Raw genomic sequence first — 14596 nt, 5'->3', positions numbered from 1 at the left:
CTCCTGAGTGTTTCTTTTAAAGCCAAGATAACTTGCATTTGTTGCAGTCTGGACCTTTAGCATGAAATTAATTTTTTACCATAGCCAACAACTGGCATTCAAGGCCAAGTGTGGCATGCAAATTGTCCAGAGATGCTGTAAACCTAGAGCTCAACCATAAGGCTGGGAAAATGCAGGACTTGGGAAGCAGGGTAAATTCAGACTTTGACCAGTCATACTAACAAGGACTTCACTTCAAGGAGCTCTTTAAGAGGCATGGTAAGGCTGCCAGAGCATGTTAGGCTGAATACAAATTCCACTGGCTATTCACAGGTAATATCTATTCCATGGATAGTAAGCATTCCATGGTTACAGTATGTAGGCTTGCCTAAATTTGTTTATCCAAAGAACCTATTGTGTGTGTGGGAGAGTGGGCTGTAGCATCTTAGCAGACTAGGGCTCTGTAAAACACACCTGGAGAAGTATAAAACACACTATATCAGAGGGCTCCATTCAAAATAGGTTAATTATATGAAAATGAAGAGGATACAATCGAGAAAACTTATTTCTTTTTATCTATTTTTATCTGGAGGTTTTACTTTGAATCTTTTCATTGAAATAATAACATTTTGTATCACATTAACACTGCTGCTGCTGCTAAGTCACTTCAGTAGTGTCCAACTCTGTGCAACCCCATAGACCACAGCCCACCAGGCTACCCCGTCCCTGGGATTCTCCAGGCAAGAACACTGGAGTGGGTTGCCATTCCCTTCTCCAATGCATGAAAATGAAAAGTGAAAGTGAAGTCGCTCAGTTGTGTCCGACCCTCAGCGACCCCATGGACTGTAGCCTTCCAAGCTCCTCTGTCCATGGGATTTTCCAGGCAAAAGCACTGGAGTGGGGTGCCATCGCCTTCTCCGCACATTAACACTACTTTTTTCTAAATAAATTCCTCTCCATTTCTTCTTTTTGCTCTCAAGGAACCTCTGAGAGGATAGTTAGGACAACTATATATTTTTTACCCCTGGAGGAATACTGGAGGCAACCCACTCCAGTATTCTTGCCTGAAAAATCCCATGGATAGAGGAACCTGTCCGGCTACAGTCCAAAGTCACAAAGTGTCAGACACAATGGAGCATGCCCACACAGATTCTCTTTTATGGTTGAAAAAAATGATGCAGAGAGAAGTAAATGCCTTTTACACCAGTATGGGCTAGGTAAGAGCATTGGAAGACTAAGACTAAATTTGGCTTGCAGCTTATTTTTGTGCAGTCTGGAACTAAGAATTTTTTTAAACGTTTGTTAAGAAAAATAAAAAGTAGAATATTCGCTATCTGGCCTTCCACCCAAAAAAATTATGCCAACCTCTGGACTAGGTTATGCTGTGGTAACAAACAATACTTAGAAAATCTCAGTGCTTTTCCCAGACAAAAATGTATTTCTTGCTGACCCTGCATGTCCAGCACTGGCTGTTGGGAGTCTCTGCTTCTAGATCACTCAGGAAGCGAGACTGACAGAGACTGTGTGTCGTTATGTGCTTCCATGATTGCCACAGCCATTGGAAGGGGATATGAGTTGAACACTGGCTCTCAGAATTTCCACCTAGGCACTAAGGTCCGCCTAGTCAAGGCTATGGTTTTCCCTGTGGTCATGTATGGATGTGAGAGTTGGACTGTGAAGAAGGCTGAGTGCTGAAGAATTGATGCTTTTGAACTGTGGTGTTGGAGAAGACTCTTGAGAGTCCCTTGGACTGCAAGGAGATCCAACCAGTCCATTCTGAAGGAGATCAGCCCTGGGATTTCTTTGGAAGGAATGATGCTAAAGCTGAAACTCCAGTACTTTGGCCACCTCATGCGAAGAGTTGACTCATTGGAAAAGACTCTGATGCTGGGAGGGATTGGGGGCAGGAGGAGAAGGGGACCACCGAGGATGAGATGGCTGGATGGCATCACGGACTCGATGGACGTGAGTCTGAGTGAACTCTGGGAGATGGTGATGGACAAGGAGGCCTGGCGTGCTGTGATTCATGGGGTCGCAAAGAGTCGGACCTGACTGAGCGCCTGAACTGAACTGATGAAACATCCCACTTCTGCTCACATTTTGCTGGCCAAGCAAGTCTCATGGCCTTATTTCACTTCAAAGGGGCAGAGAAATCCTACCCTGTGCATATAAGAAGGAAATCCAAAAATATTTGGTGAAAAATAGCATTAATATAGAGTACACATACTTGCACACACACATATGTGTTTAGAAAACTAATTCAAGAATCTATGTCTTATGAAGCTTGATTCATTAATTCTCTCTATATATACACACATAAACATACATATATATAGATAGATGTGTACCTATCTCTATAATATAGAAATATATAAAGAAATGTCTATTGTATATAATTCTTATCCTATGTATAATTCCATTCATCAGCATGTAATAATTATCTCTTTATATAGGTAGATCTATATATCTATCTGTTGACAGATATTAACATTAGAGGGAAACCTATAGTTGACTGGTGGCTCAGCTGGTAAAGAATCCACCTGCAATGTGGGAGACCTGGTTCGATCCCTGGGTTGGGAAGATCCCCCGGAGAAGGGAACAGCTACCCACTCCAGTATTCTGGCCTGGAGAATTCTATGGACTCTCTATAGTCCATGGGGTTGCAAAGAGTCGGACATGACTGAGCGGCTTTCACTTTTTCAGTTTATAGTTGGTTCTAAGGAAACTCTTTTATTGTATAGACAAAGACAGGTAAGGTTAACAGTGACAGATTCAAAGTGCAAGATTCTTATAAATTTTAGGTTCTGGATGATCTCTCTGGATAATCTCTACTTCTTACTGTATAGTAAACTTCTTTTCTAAGTGAAAGGTGTATATCATTTTGAAATCATGCTAGATAGATTTTTATATGGTCTCATGTTGGAATTAGTTGCTCTGTGTGAGAAAGAGAAGTCTGCATGCCCTGCCCCAGTACACACAGTAAAGAACAATCTTCTTGGTTTCTAAGTCACTGTGAACTGAGTGTCCTTACTCCTTGCCTGCCTGCACTAGGTTGAACTGTGCTCTGAAACAATTCCACGCCTGACAGCACAACGTCCACACCCTTCCTGGCTTAGTGTTCAAAGCAAGAACATTTCAGATGATAAAGAAGTGATAGAATCATTTTTTTTCCTTTTCACATATACATCCTTCTTTCAATCAGAGATCATCGGTGGGTTTGTCTGCTTCCATCTTCAACCCTTTAGGAGATGCCAAATGAGAGAAACCTCAATTGTGAGGTTTCTTAACCATATACTAGACCATTCCATTCATGTATGCTCTGTCCCCAGAGAACTATTGAATACTGCCAAAATGGCAGGGTTTACAAATAACCAATTCCTGCTGAGGGAGAAAACCCCTGAAAGGTACAATTTCTTTTCAGGAGAACAAGTCACAATATTTAGAGAAAGAAGATCTTGGGGAAAAGCCACCAGTGGAAGAGTCCAAGCAGGTTTTCCATCTGTGTTTGGGGAATGGTTAACAGCAATGTGTGGGAAGTCAAACAGAAATGGAGAGCAGAGATTTTCTTTGCTTTTTTTTAAAGGATGTTTGTTTAAGGAAAGTATGTGTGGGGGCAGGAAGGGGGAGAGCCATGGCTCCAGTGAAAGCGAAGAGACTTGGTGAAACGCATACCAGCAGTAGTTCAGAGGACTTCTGGTGATGAAGACAGTGAATAAACTAAACAGGCAATTTTCGTAAAAAAAAAAAAAATTTGCCCAGCCATAGAAAGACAGTGAAACTGTAAGGTTGCTGCTGAATAATTAAATCCATCAATGATGGCTCCACTCATGAACATCACTGATATCCATCTCAGTTGGCTTCTCTGGGTTTTTCCATTTTTTTTCTCTGAAACTCTCCATATTTCCATTGAGTTTCTTCTGGAATTAACCTGTACCTCTGAGAAATATGATTAAACTGCTTTAAAAAGCCCCTGGTTTCCATCTTGAAAGAGAAAATATAAATGCAAAGAGAGTGCCATAGCTCCTAGCTCTTATTTCTAAGGCATCTGGATGTCAGCAATTTGGAGAATAAAGTGAGGAGGCATTTTATCAGACATTAGAAAAGTGATGCAGAAATCCCAGAGAAAATGGCAACTTTTTCTACAAACATCCAGCCATAGAGGCTATATTTTAGTTAAAGATTATGTCCACTGTGATGATGAGTTGGAAGAATCATTTTATATGACTTTATTGGCTCATGAATATAAACAACTTAAAAATATTGTAAACTCTTACTCTGAAAGGAACCAGTAATAATTTTATTATTTGTCTTCAAAGAGAAACAAGCTTAAGATTCTCAGCTTTTTTCTGTGAAATTACAGGGTATCTGATTCTCTGTGAAGTTATGATAATGATAAAGAAACTTATATAAAAATCTTATCCCCACATATTTAAACCTCTCTTATTGATGTACATTCAAGTTGATATATGAAAGTAAAAGCATATCTCATATTTGGACTGAAATCAGACTTATTTCAAAGAAAATATTTAAATATGCAACGTATCATTCAATTTCAGAAAATAGAAACTCTTCAAGTATATGTCTTACAGGCTTTATATGTTAGTGGATCATACTTAATCACTGAAGAGTTAATATTCTATGTATACTGTAATTAAAAATAAATAGATCAAAGTCACCTTGTTCTCAAATGTGCCACATGAGGCAAACAGTTCATTTCTATAAAAATAAATTTCTAATTTTGAAGCATTAATTGAGCCTCCCATCAAGAATTCTGTGGTGTTTGTTCATTTATCTAAGATACTTTTTTTTTCAGACTCATGAATATTTATGAACCAGTGGGTTCAATTAAGTATTATAAGAAGTGAGAGGTAGTGTCTTCCAGATGTAAAGGGTGCTTTTAATTCTATTGCTCCTCCAGATACTCACTGGCATCTTGTCATGCTTGAATGAGCCATTCAAAATAGAGCTGCCATCTAATCGAAGTACCTGAAGTGCAAAGACGAGAGGAGAATTTAATGAAGCATAAATTGTCTGTTCAGTTGGAGATACAGACTCCTTTACCATAGCACAATTAAATAAAACATAATGGAGGCTTCTATTAATCAACCCCAGCCACCTTCTGTTTTGCAGACACGAAACCTACAGGATTAATTAATGTCTTAATTGTGAAGTGTGATGCAGGGACAGTAAATGTATTCTCTGTGTGCATGTGTGTGTGTGTGTGTGTGTGTGTTAATAAGAGTCCACCATAACAAGCGCACCATTCTGGTGAGGGATATTGGGGAGGATAGTGGAAGGAGGTTGTGCATGTAGGTTAAGGGAATATAAGGGGATTCTTTGTACATTTCACTCAATTTTGTTGTGAACCTAAAACTGCTCTAAAAAAATAAAGTCAATTTTAAAATGTGAAAAAGAAAGAATCTACCATGTATAAGACACTGTGTTCAGTGCCGGTGGAGGATACTAAGATTGATAACAATGGTTCCACTAGCTATAGAAAACAGTAGCCTTTATCAGGTATCAACGAATTGGCTTTTTTTTTTTTTTTTTAAACAAAAAGTCATTATTTAGCTCTTCCGGCTCAGGCTGTGAAAAGTGCAGGCATTGGAATTTGGAGGAATGGGAACTAGAGTGGCTCAATGGAAGAAAATCCCAGCTATTTGGGGGATAGTGAACTTTCCTTTGATTGTGAACTGTATTGAATTTCTTAATCTGGGTGTGCCCATAACGGGTGACTATGCATGAAAGTCAGAAGCTTAGTCATTAAGAGAAGGGGAAGCTGGGGGCTGTGGGAGGAGGGGTCACCCTTAAGGTCACCCCCTTCCCATTCGTACTTCTACAGGAGCCAAGCAGCTCAAGACGTGGAAATGACAACTAGCAAAGAGACCAACCAAGTTCAGGAAATGAGAACAGCAACCAAGAGATCTAAAAATCCACCAAATAACCCACTATTCATTCAAGAATTCCTTTCATTAGGAACAATCTCTTTAGCACCTATTGTTGTTATTGTTTAGTCACTAAGTGGTGTCTGACTCTTTTGCAACCCCATGGACTGTAGCCCACCAGGCTCCTCTGTCCTTGGGTTTTCCCAGGCAAGAGCATTGGAGTGGGTTGCCATTTCTTTCTCCAGAGGATCTTTCCGATGCAGGGATTGAACCCGTGTCTCCTGCATTGGCAGGTGGATTCTTTACCACTGAGCCACCAGGGAAGCCCCTTTAGTGTCTATACATATATGTAAACGTTTGGAGATGCTAGTCAGTAGGTATATATCAGTGAACAAGACTGGCATGTTTCCTGTCTTTTTGCCATTGATAATATAGCGGTGAATCAGTATCAGGAGGCTGTGTCACCTGCCACTTTTCCTTGTACCGTCACAGAACTCCGGGATCCAATTCAGGATCATCATTGGATTTAGTCATTATCTCTCTTGAGACATCTTTCATCTAGAATAGTACTTCAGTCTTCCTTTTTATTTTCTTGACCTTGAATCTTTGAAAAAAATATAGGTGTTTTATGTAGAATGTCTCTTTATTGTGGTTGTCTCATGTTTCCTTACAATTAGAATCTTGTTTTCCTTCCATGGCTGTGTAGATCAGTCCTCAGCCTAAGACTCAAGGCGAACCTTCTGCAGAGCCAGAGCTTTTTCTCTGTGCACTTCCTTCCTCTGATAACTCTGTCGCATGAATTCTAATTTCCTTGACTTTCCTAAAGTCTACTTTCTGTCTCCTCAACTCAGTGAAACCAATGTGCTTTGTACATTGCACATTGTACCTGTAAACTACCTCCAGGCAGTAAGCTCTCCCTTTCCTTGCCCTTCTCTGGGATAATGGTCTCGTGAGTCCTATTGTCCAGTGTCTTAAAATTATTGTTTCACATGTTTTGTCACATTTTCTGATTATTTAAAGTGAAAGGATTTATTTGGTCCTTGTATCCTATCATGACCAGAAGCAGAGGTCAATTATTGTCTTCTGACAGTTGAACTCATGTGTGTATGTATGTGTGTGTACGCTCAGTCGTATCCAACTCTTTGCGATCCCCTGGACTGTAGCCAACCAGGCTCCTCTGTCCATGGGATTCTCCAGGCAAGAATACTGGAGAGAGTTGCCATTTCCTCCTCCAAGGGATCTTTCTAACCCAGGGACGGAACCCCCCTCGCTTGCGCTTCCTGCACTGGCAGGTGGATTCTTTACCACTGCACCGCCTCGGAACTAGAGCATAAAAATTTATTGCATTGACAGGTGCTAAAAGCAAAGAGTGACTACAGTTTCCTTCTTCGAGTATACTTGGCCGGAACCTAGTGCTTGGTTCTGATCAGCCCCTCAGAGCCATGCCTCCACGTTACCACTACATTCTCTGCCCAAATTTCTCCAAGGGCCCACCCCTCCCAGATTAGACAGTAGTCACCTCTTCTCAGTTACCTGCTCTTGTGACCACATCCTCCTTGCAGGCGCCCCCAAACCACCATCAGGACTGCAGAACCGAAAAGCTGGACCCATTGGCCTCAGGGTATCAATAAAGCCAGCCCTGGTGATGGGAGAGCAGGCTGCTCACAATGGGCTATGCATAGCACCTGGACAGTGTGTGAACCTTTTATTCCTGGAAATACAAAGCTACCATTTGTTCGACTTCCTTGAGACTCATTTCAAACTGATGAAATCCATTTTTTTTAAAAAATGGATGATTATGTAACAAACTTTTGTGAGACAGGGGTTCGGAAATCTTGGCATCACAGTATGTGCCTTTGACAAGCACACCGTGGGAGACAGTGGCAGTAAGAGTAAAGCCCCAGGCCGGCTTCCTATGGCCAATGGAGATGACTCTCCGCGGTGAAGAGTGCAGCACATTTACCCTTGTGTCAGCTTTACGCTTTCTGTAAGCTTTACAGAAGGTCCACTTCTGTTTTCTTCCCACATTGGAAGAAATTGGAAAAATTGGACTAGTCCTTTCAGTGAAGTATTTTGGTACTAAAAAGGCACTAACTTGCAGTCCAAAGATGTTAAATTAGTAGCAGAGTTTAACAACTTTTACATAGCAGTTGATTATTGGCAGAAGAAAATTTGATCTATGTGTCCTGATTTCTAGCTTGAGCTTCTTTTACGTAAATTTAAAAAGTTATTTCCTAGAGTTTCATGACATTAAAACACTTCAGAGATAAATCTTAGGGAATAGGGTTTTCTCTTTAGTAATTTAAGTATATACAATTATAAACTTATTTTTTTTATGTTTTAGACTTTTGTTAAATACAATTGATTTTGTCAAGTACAACTTCTTTGTGTTTCCTTTTTGATTCTTCCAGGCTTTATTTCATTAAAATGTATAGAATTCATTCAGATTTACTAGGTTCACTCATACAATGACAATTGGCTTTCTAAGAACTATTAGATGGGCAAGAAGCCTTTGAGCCTAATAATAGTTCATTCTTAGAAACAGGAAACAAAACTTTGCCAAGATTAAACAAGCCCAGACACCAAAGGTTCCAGGTCAGTTTGAAACAAGAAACCACAAATTTTGATTGGATCTAAACTTGGCAGGTAAGACTCACAAGGATTGTTTCCAGTATTATATAGAGGAGATATATACACAGTCTAACAAAGGGAGACAGGAAGGCCTGTTTAAACTAGCAGAACGTTCCGGAAAGGATTTAAAATTTGAGTCTGTTGTAGTGAACGTGTGTCTGGAGCCCCAAGTCCCATGCTCTGTCACTAACACACCTGGAGAAGTGAACAGAGGGACAGATGCCTTTGCAGACATCACCCAACTTTTCTGCGGTGAATGAATGACAAATCAACTATACAATCTTCCACAGAAATGAGAGTTCAAAAGATGAAGTTTAAACATGAAAAATTCATTTCAGAATTCTCATTTTCTTAACTTATATGATGAAGTTAACTGGGACAACAGCTCCTTATTTGGGTACCGGGGGCTCAGAAAAGCAAAAAGATATTTGTGAATTATTTTTGAGTCACTAAAGAGAAAGTAGAAATATACATTAAAATACTTTACCTTCAAAGTGTACCTATAGAAGAAATTATTATGTGGCTGGAAACTAGCATTTCATTGTCAGTGGATCTCAGGAAATACCTTTGAGTTTGTTAGGACTTCCCTGTGTTTCTTAAAAGGCCTCACCAGTTCCAAAGCACAGAATATAACATTTTTAAAAGCTTTTTCTTAAAACTATGAAATGTAATGCACATAAAGAAAAGTATAAAATAAAATAACAAATTATTATCAAACAAAATAACATGATAACATCACATATGTCAAGAAATAAAACAATGTCAGCTACCCACAAACCCTTCCCAAGGTTTGGGACATATTGAGTCCCAATTTGAACGAATATTATTCATTCAAATAACCCCATAATGTTTTCAAAGGATAAAAATATTGTAATTCATATTTTCCAAAATTCATATCCCAGATAAGAAGCATATTCAGATTTGAACAGTTCTGGTAAGTGTGAACGAACAGTAAGCCAAGATTTGTATTTGGTTTGAGTGAAACATGTCAAGTGAGGACTTTGAGATAATGAACACAGTCAGCATCCAACAGAAAATTCAAATCTGCCCTCCTGGTACTTTGCTTCATGATGAAATTATGCTGAGCTCCACCTACAGCTTTTCTTTGTGGCCTGAAAGCCAGTTTCCTGTCAAAGAAAACAGGGAAATATCATAAGGTCTAGGGGCAAAATTTGTGTAGGAGTAGGTTAATATTAGCTTGATCCAGCATTCACTTTCTAATATAAAGGAAGAACTTGTCTTTCCCACAGACAATTCACTTGTTGTTTCTGCTCCCATCTTTCCCAGACCCAGTGCTTCCTCTCAATGGGAAATTGTTTCTGGCAGCATGGATGTGGCAGGCCAGACACACAGCTAGAGAGTCTTCACAAATGGATTCCAAGATGATAGCTTCTTTTCAAAAAGAGCCTTGTGCCTACTACACTACATTTTCCTCACCTCCCTTTTGCCAAATCTTGTTCAGTATATTTTGAGATGAGCATACATCAAAAAAAAAAATTTTGCATACTGATTTTGTTAAACTTTTAAGAAGGATAATACCATGCCTGCGTACAATTATTAGGTGAGTAAACTCAATCTCTCTCTATATATATGTAGCTTTATGAAGAAAAGGAGAAAGAAAGAAGGAAGCACGGAAATCAAGAAAGAAAGAAAGGAAAGAAGGAAGTGAGAATTGTCTTCCTGTGTTTGCTTTTCAGCAGATTCCAGGCTGCTCATGTCTTGGAACCGTTTCTTGTCCCAGCAGAAAGCATATGAGAAGCTTCCTGACTAGCACAAAATTGACTTGCATGCCAGACTCTTGACTCCTTACTGGTTACTGATCAACTTACTCCTTTCTCCTTACTGATCAACTGTTCCTGTCTTCCCTGTCAAGATGTCTACCTCCTGCCCTTGCCTGACCTCTGGCTTCCCTCATGGTTGCCTCATGCAGTCTTTCCGATCTCTACTCACTTGGTGGGGTTTGCTTGTGCGGCATCTGTCTCCAACATGGATCCCGCAGTTGGTCTGGTTACAGCACAGTCCTGCTGTCGACTTCTGCGCTGATGTGTTCCTTCTCTAACCAGACTACTCGCTCACACCTCGCCTGTGCCTTGTTTGAGTCAGTGACCAACTTCTGAACTCACCTCCTCTCCCGCATACTCAGCCTCACTTTCCTCAAGTCCCGCGCTTGCCTTATCACTTGACATAGTCTGTTCAGAGCACCAGGCAGGCAGCATCACTGGCCATTGTTTAATGTACTCTGTATTGTTATTGCCATGAGATTGTTTCTTCAATTATTCTGTAAGGGGCTGACTTAAGACAGGCGCCATGTCTGCGCCTGTAGCATCTAGCTTTATGCCTAGAACTTAACATGCCGATGTGTACGTTTATTGATGACAGCTTTTAACCTGGACTGGGATGGATTCTAATTCCGGATTTACCCCTATCTCATGTTATAATCTTAAGCAAGAGATTTGATATACTTGGTTCTCAGTGTCTTTACTTGCAAAAGAAGGATGATCCTTGGGATGGTCAGCTTCAGAGTTCAATTCGGCTTCATTCAATTCAGAACCTTAATTATGAAATCTTCCATAATGATACTATTCAGTTTTCATCCTAAAAGGGGCATCTGTATTGTTCTCACCATTATTCAACACTGATTTTCATAGAAAAGTGATTTTTTTTTTAAGGCAAATGATCTGTATTTACTTTTCTCATGCCCATCGCAATGCTGAACAGATAGGTTCTTCAAACCCTAGGACTAATGCAAGAGATGAATCGCCACCTAGTGGACACGTCCCTAGCCTGAGCCCTCCCCACTGGAACAAGAGGAAGCTTTGTTCTCTGATGATGGATCCCACCAATAGTTTCTCCTTCCTCCACCTGACACACATCTCAACCCTGTAACTGCTTTTGCTTTCTGAAAAAATTAAAAAAAAAAACAACAGAAGCATTCATCTTGATAAGAAAAGATGTATTTGCTTTGATGATACCCGATTTAATTTTTTTACCCATTTGTGTTTCACATTTGCCGTGGTAGGCATTTTCGGGGAAATGATAAGGTCCAGCAAACTCAGACGGGATCTTTTTAGTCTCTTATCAATTTGGTTCAAAAACAATCCTTGAGCATTCAAAGACGCCTTGGCTAGACACACAGAAAATGGATGGTAGAGTTCACACATCTCCCAAGCAGAACAGACTATAGACAGCCCAACCTTTCATCCAGTTCCTCACCAAAGGCTCAGAGTTTTACAGTTTTTTTTAATTTGTTTGTTTAAAGGAAAATCATTTAGAAGCTAATTTAGGACTTTGGTTTAGTAGTTATTTCCATGTAAAGTGGACTCTTCGCCTGGATAATATTTTCCCTGAGCTTGAGGAAATCTAAGTGACCTCTACTTAGAATGAACAAAAGGATACGATTCCACTAGATTTTTTTTTTCTCCACTTCGGAAAAAAATAGCCATGAGCGCTGTCAGCGGAGGTTCAAAGAAGCTTCAGAGAAGGTGGTCTTGGTTAATTCATGAAATATCAAGAGAATTGCTGCAAATCTTTAACACAGCTTCTGAGGCCTCTAAGATACTTATTATTTTAGCAACAGAAATGTATTCGTTTAACCAGCGCTAATGATTCCTTCCTGCAGCTTCAGATTGGCCAGCTCTGCATACTGTAATTGCAGCATGAGACTACATTTCCCCAGCCTTCTCCCCCTTTTCATTAGTTTTTCTCTTGCCTCTAAGTGCCTCCAGCCAGCTCATGACATTCTGATAATTTAATTCCTCTTTCCGACAACCAACAACCCAGTGCAAAATTTCTTTTGCTTCTCCACAGACATTTGTTTAATTTCTCTCTCTGACATTTCTTACTCTGTCTCAAAAAGACTTTGGAAGTTCTTTGAACCTAAAAATAACTTTTCTATTGATCCTAATAGCTATTCCAACTAAAGTTCTCCCCCACCCTTTTTCCTTACTCCCTTCCTTCCTTCCTTTGAAGATAATCATTTGAAACTGTTCTAACCAAGGTATTAATACAATCTCCCTGAGTTCTACAGACATGTTCCCAGTGGCAATCCTGTAGCGCCTCAGTCCTAACTAAATCATTCGTAGGATTTTGTCAAGATTTCTAAGTCATATTCTCATACCTCACTCTTGAACAGACTTTTCAGACTTGCTCTTTTCACCTGCACTTTCTGGATGCAGATATATAGGTCAATCCAAACAGCCAAGTAGAAAGGACTGGTTGGGAGTGGAGGGAGCAATGAAGAAATTATAAGCTTGGAGCCAGCCTTGGTCATGCTTTCACCCCCAGGCCCCCAAAGGAAAATATACCATCATACAAAAACTACTCTTGCTCTTTTGTTCCATTCATACCCTAAGCAAAATCTCTGCAGAGATCAGGGACAAAGACTAATTTCAGAACGGATGTACTAATCAATAAGCAGTCAATAAATATCTATCAGTATACATAGGCTATCTTAGGTGAGTAGAAAAGAAAAATAAATATAAGTCACAGTTCTTGGATTCTCTGAGTTTACAATATTATTTGAATGTCAAAACTAATATTTAAAGATTCATGGAAAACAGATAAGCATCTATGTGATAAATCATATCTAGTTTTTTTCTATTGAAATCATGGCAGAATTAAGGCTTGTGTTGTTGACCAAACACTTGATACTAAGCCCTTCATGGAATTCACCATGAGTGCCACATTAAGTATAAACAATATACCTGTACGGTATAAATGTTTCTACGAAGTGTATCAGAAGCTCAAGCAGTGAAACATGGTATATTCTGACAGGTGGTGAACTGGCAAAAAAAAAAAAGAAAAGAAACATATATGTTTACATCTTAAGCCCTAGAATCTGGGAATGTGACTTTATTTAGAAAAAAAAGGATCTTTGTACATGTAATTAACTTACGGATCTTAAAGTGAGATTACCCTGGATTGCCATGATCGTCCTTAAATACTATGACAAAGAGATAGAAGAGAAGACACAGACCCAGAAGAAAAGATTATGTGAACACAGCAGATATTCAGATCTTACAGTCACAAATCAAGAGAGCCCTGTTACCACCAGAAACTAGAAAATAAACTCCTATTGTTTTAAGCCACTAAGTTTGTAGTAGTTTGTCTTGAAAGCCCAAGATATTAATAAACATGGTAACCAATTACATAAAATCTTCTGATGATCTTACTTTCAGTTCAGTTCAGTTCAGTCGCTCAGTCGTGTCCGACTCTTTGCGACCCCATGAATCGCAGCACGCCAGGCCTCCCTGTCCATCACCAACCACCAACATCAGACTCATGTCCATTGAGTCAGTGATGCCATCCAGCCATCTCATCCTCTGTCTTCCCCTTCTCCTCCTGCCCCCAATCCCTCCCAGCATCAGAGTCTTTTCCAATGAGTCAACTCTTTGCATGAGGTGGCCAAAGTACTGGAGCTTCAGCTTTAACATCATTCCTTCCAAAGAAATCCCAGGGCTGATCTCCTTCAGAATGGACTGGTTGGATCTCCTTGCAGTCCAAGGGACTGTCAAGAGTCTTCTCCAACACCACAGTTCAAACGCATCAATTCTTCGGCACTCAGCCTTCTTCACAGTCCAACTCTCACATCCATACATGACTACAGGAAAAACCATAGCCTTGACTAAAGGGACACTTACCATAATTTCTGCTTGACCTTTACAGTAATAAATCAGAAATTAAAGGTATAGTCATATAGGATTAATGATTAGATTTTCTCTGGGAAGTGTGACAGAATCTTTGAAGAGATGTCTGGGGATGATAAAAAGAGTTACAGAAACTTATCCATGGGTATCTGCTTTGCTCTCACCTTTTTTTTTAAAGTTCTGGGTAACACCCAAAGGAATTAGAGGGTAAGCTTTGGCTGATCTTTTACCCTCAAACCCAAGCATGTCTGGCTTCTTGAGGCAAATCTAATTTCTAGAAAAAGTGGATTGTTTTCCTTATATGTAACACAGTTGAGAAAACCACATCACAAATCTTTAAGATAGGCAAACCAATCCTTTGATCTACCACAGTATTACTTCATCATTTTGGAATCCTTAAAGCTATGCTTGGATTTGATGACCAAATCATTGTTGAAATTTGACACTGAATGTATA

The sequence above is a fragment of the Oryx dammah genome, unplaced genomic scaffold, assembly GCF_014754425.2.
Source record: "Oryx dammah isolate SB20612 unplaced genomic scaffold, SCBI_Odam_1.1 HiC_scaffold_5, whole genome shotgun sequence".
NCBI classification, from domain to species: Eukaryota; Metazoa; Chordata; class Mammalia; order Artiodactyla; family Bovidae; genus Oryx; species Oryx dammah.
The sequence above is the reverse complement of the archived record's forward strand: the minus strand, read 5'-3'. Positions refer to the sequence as shown.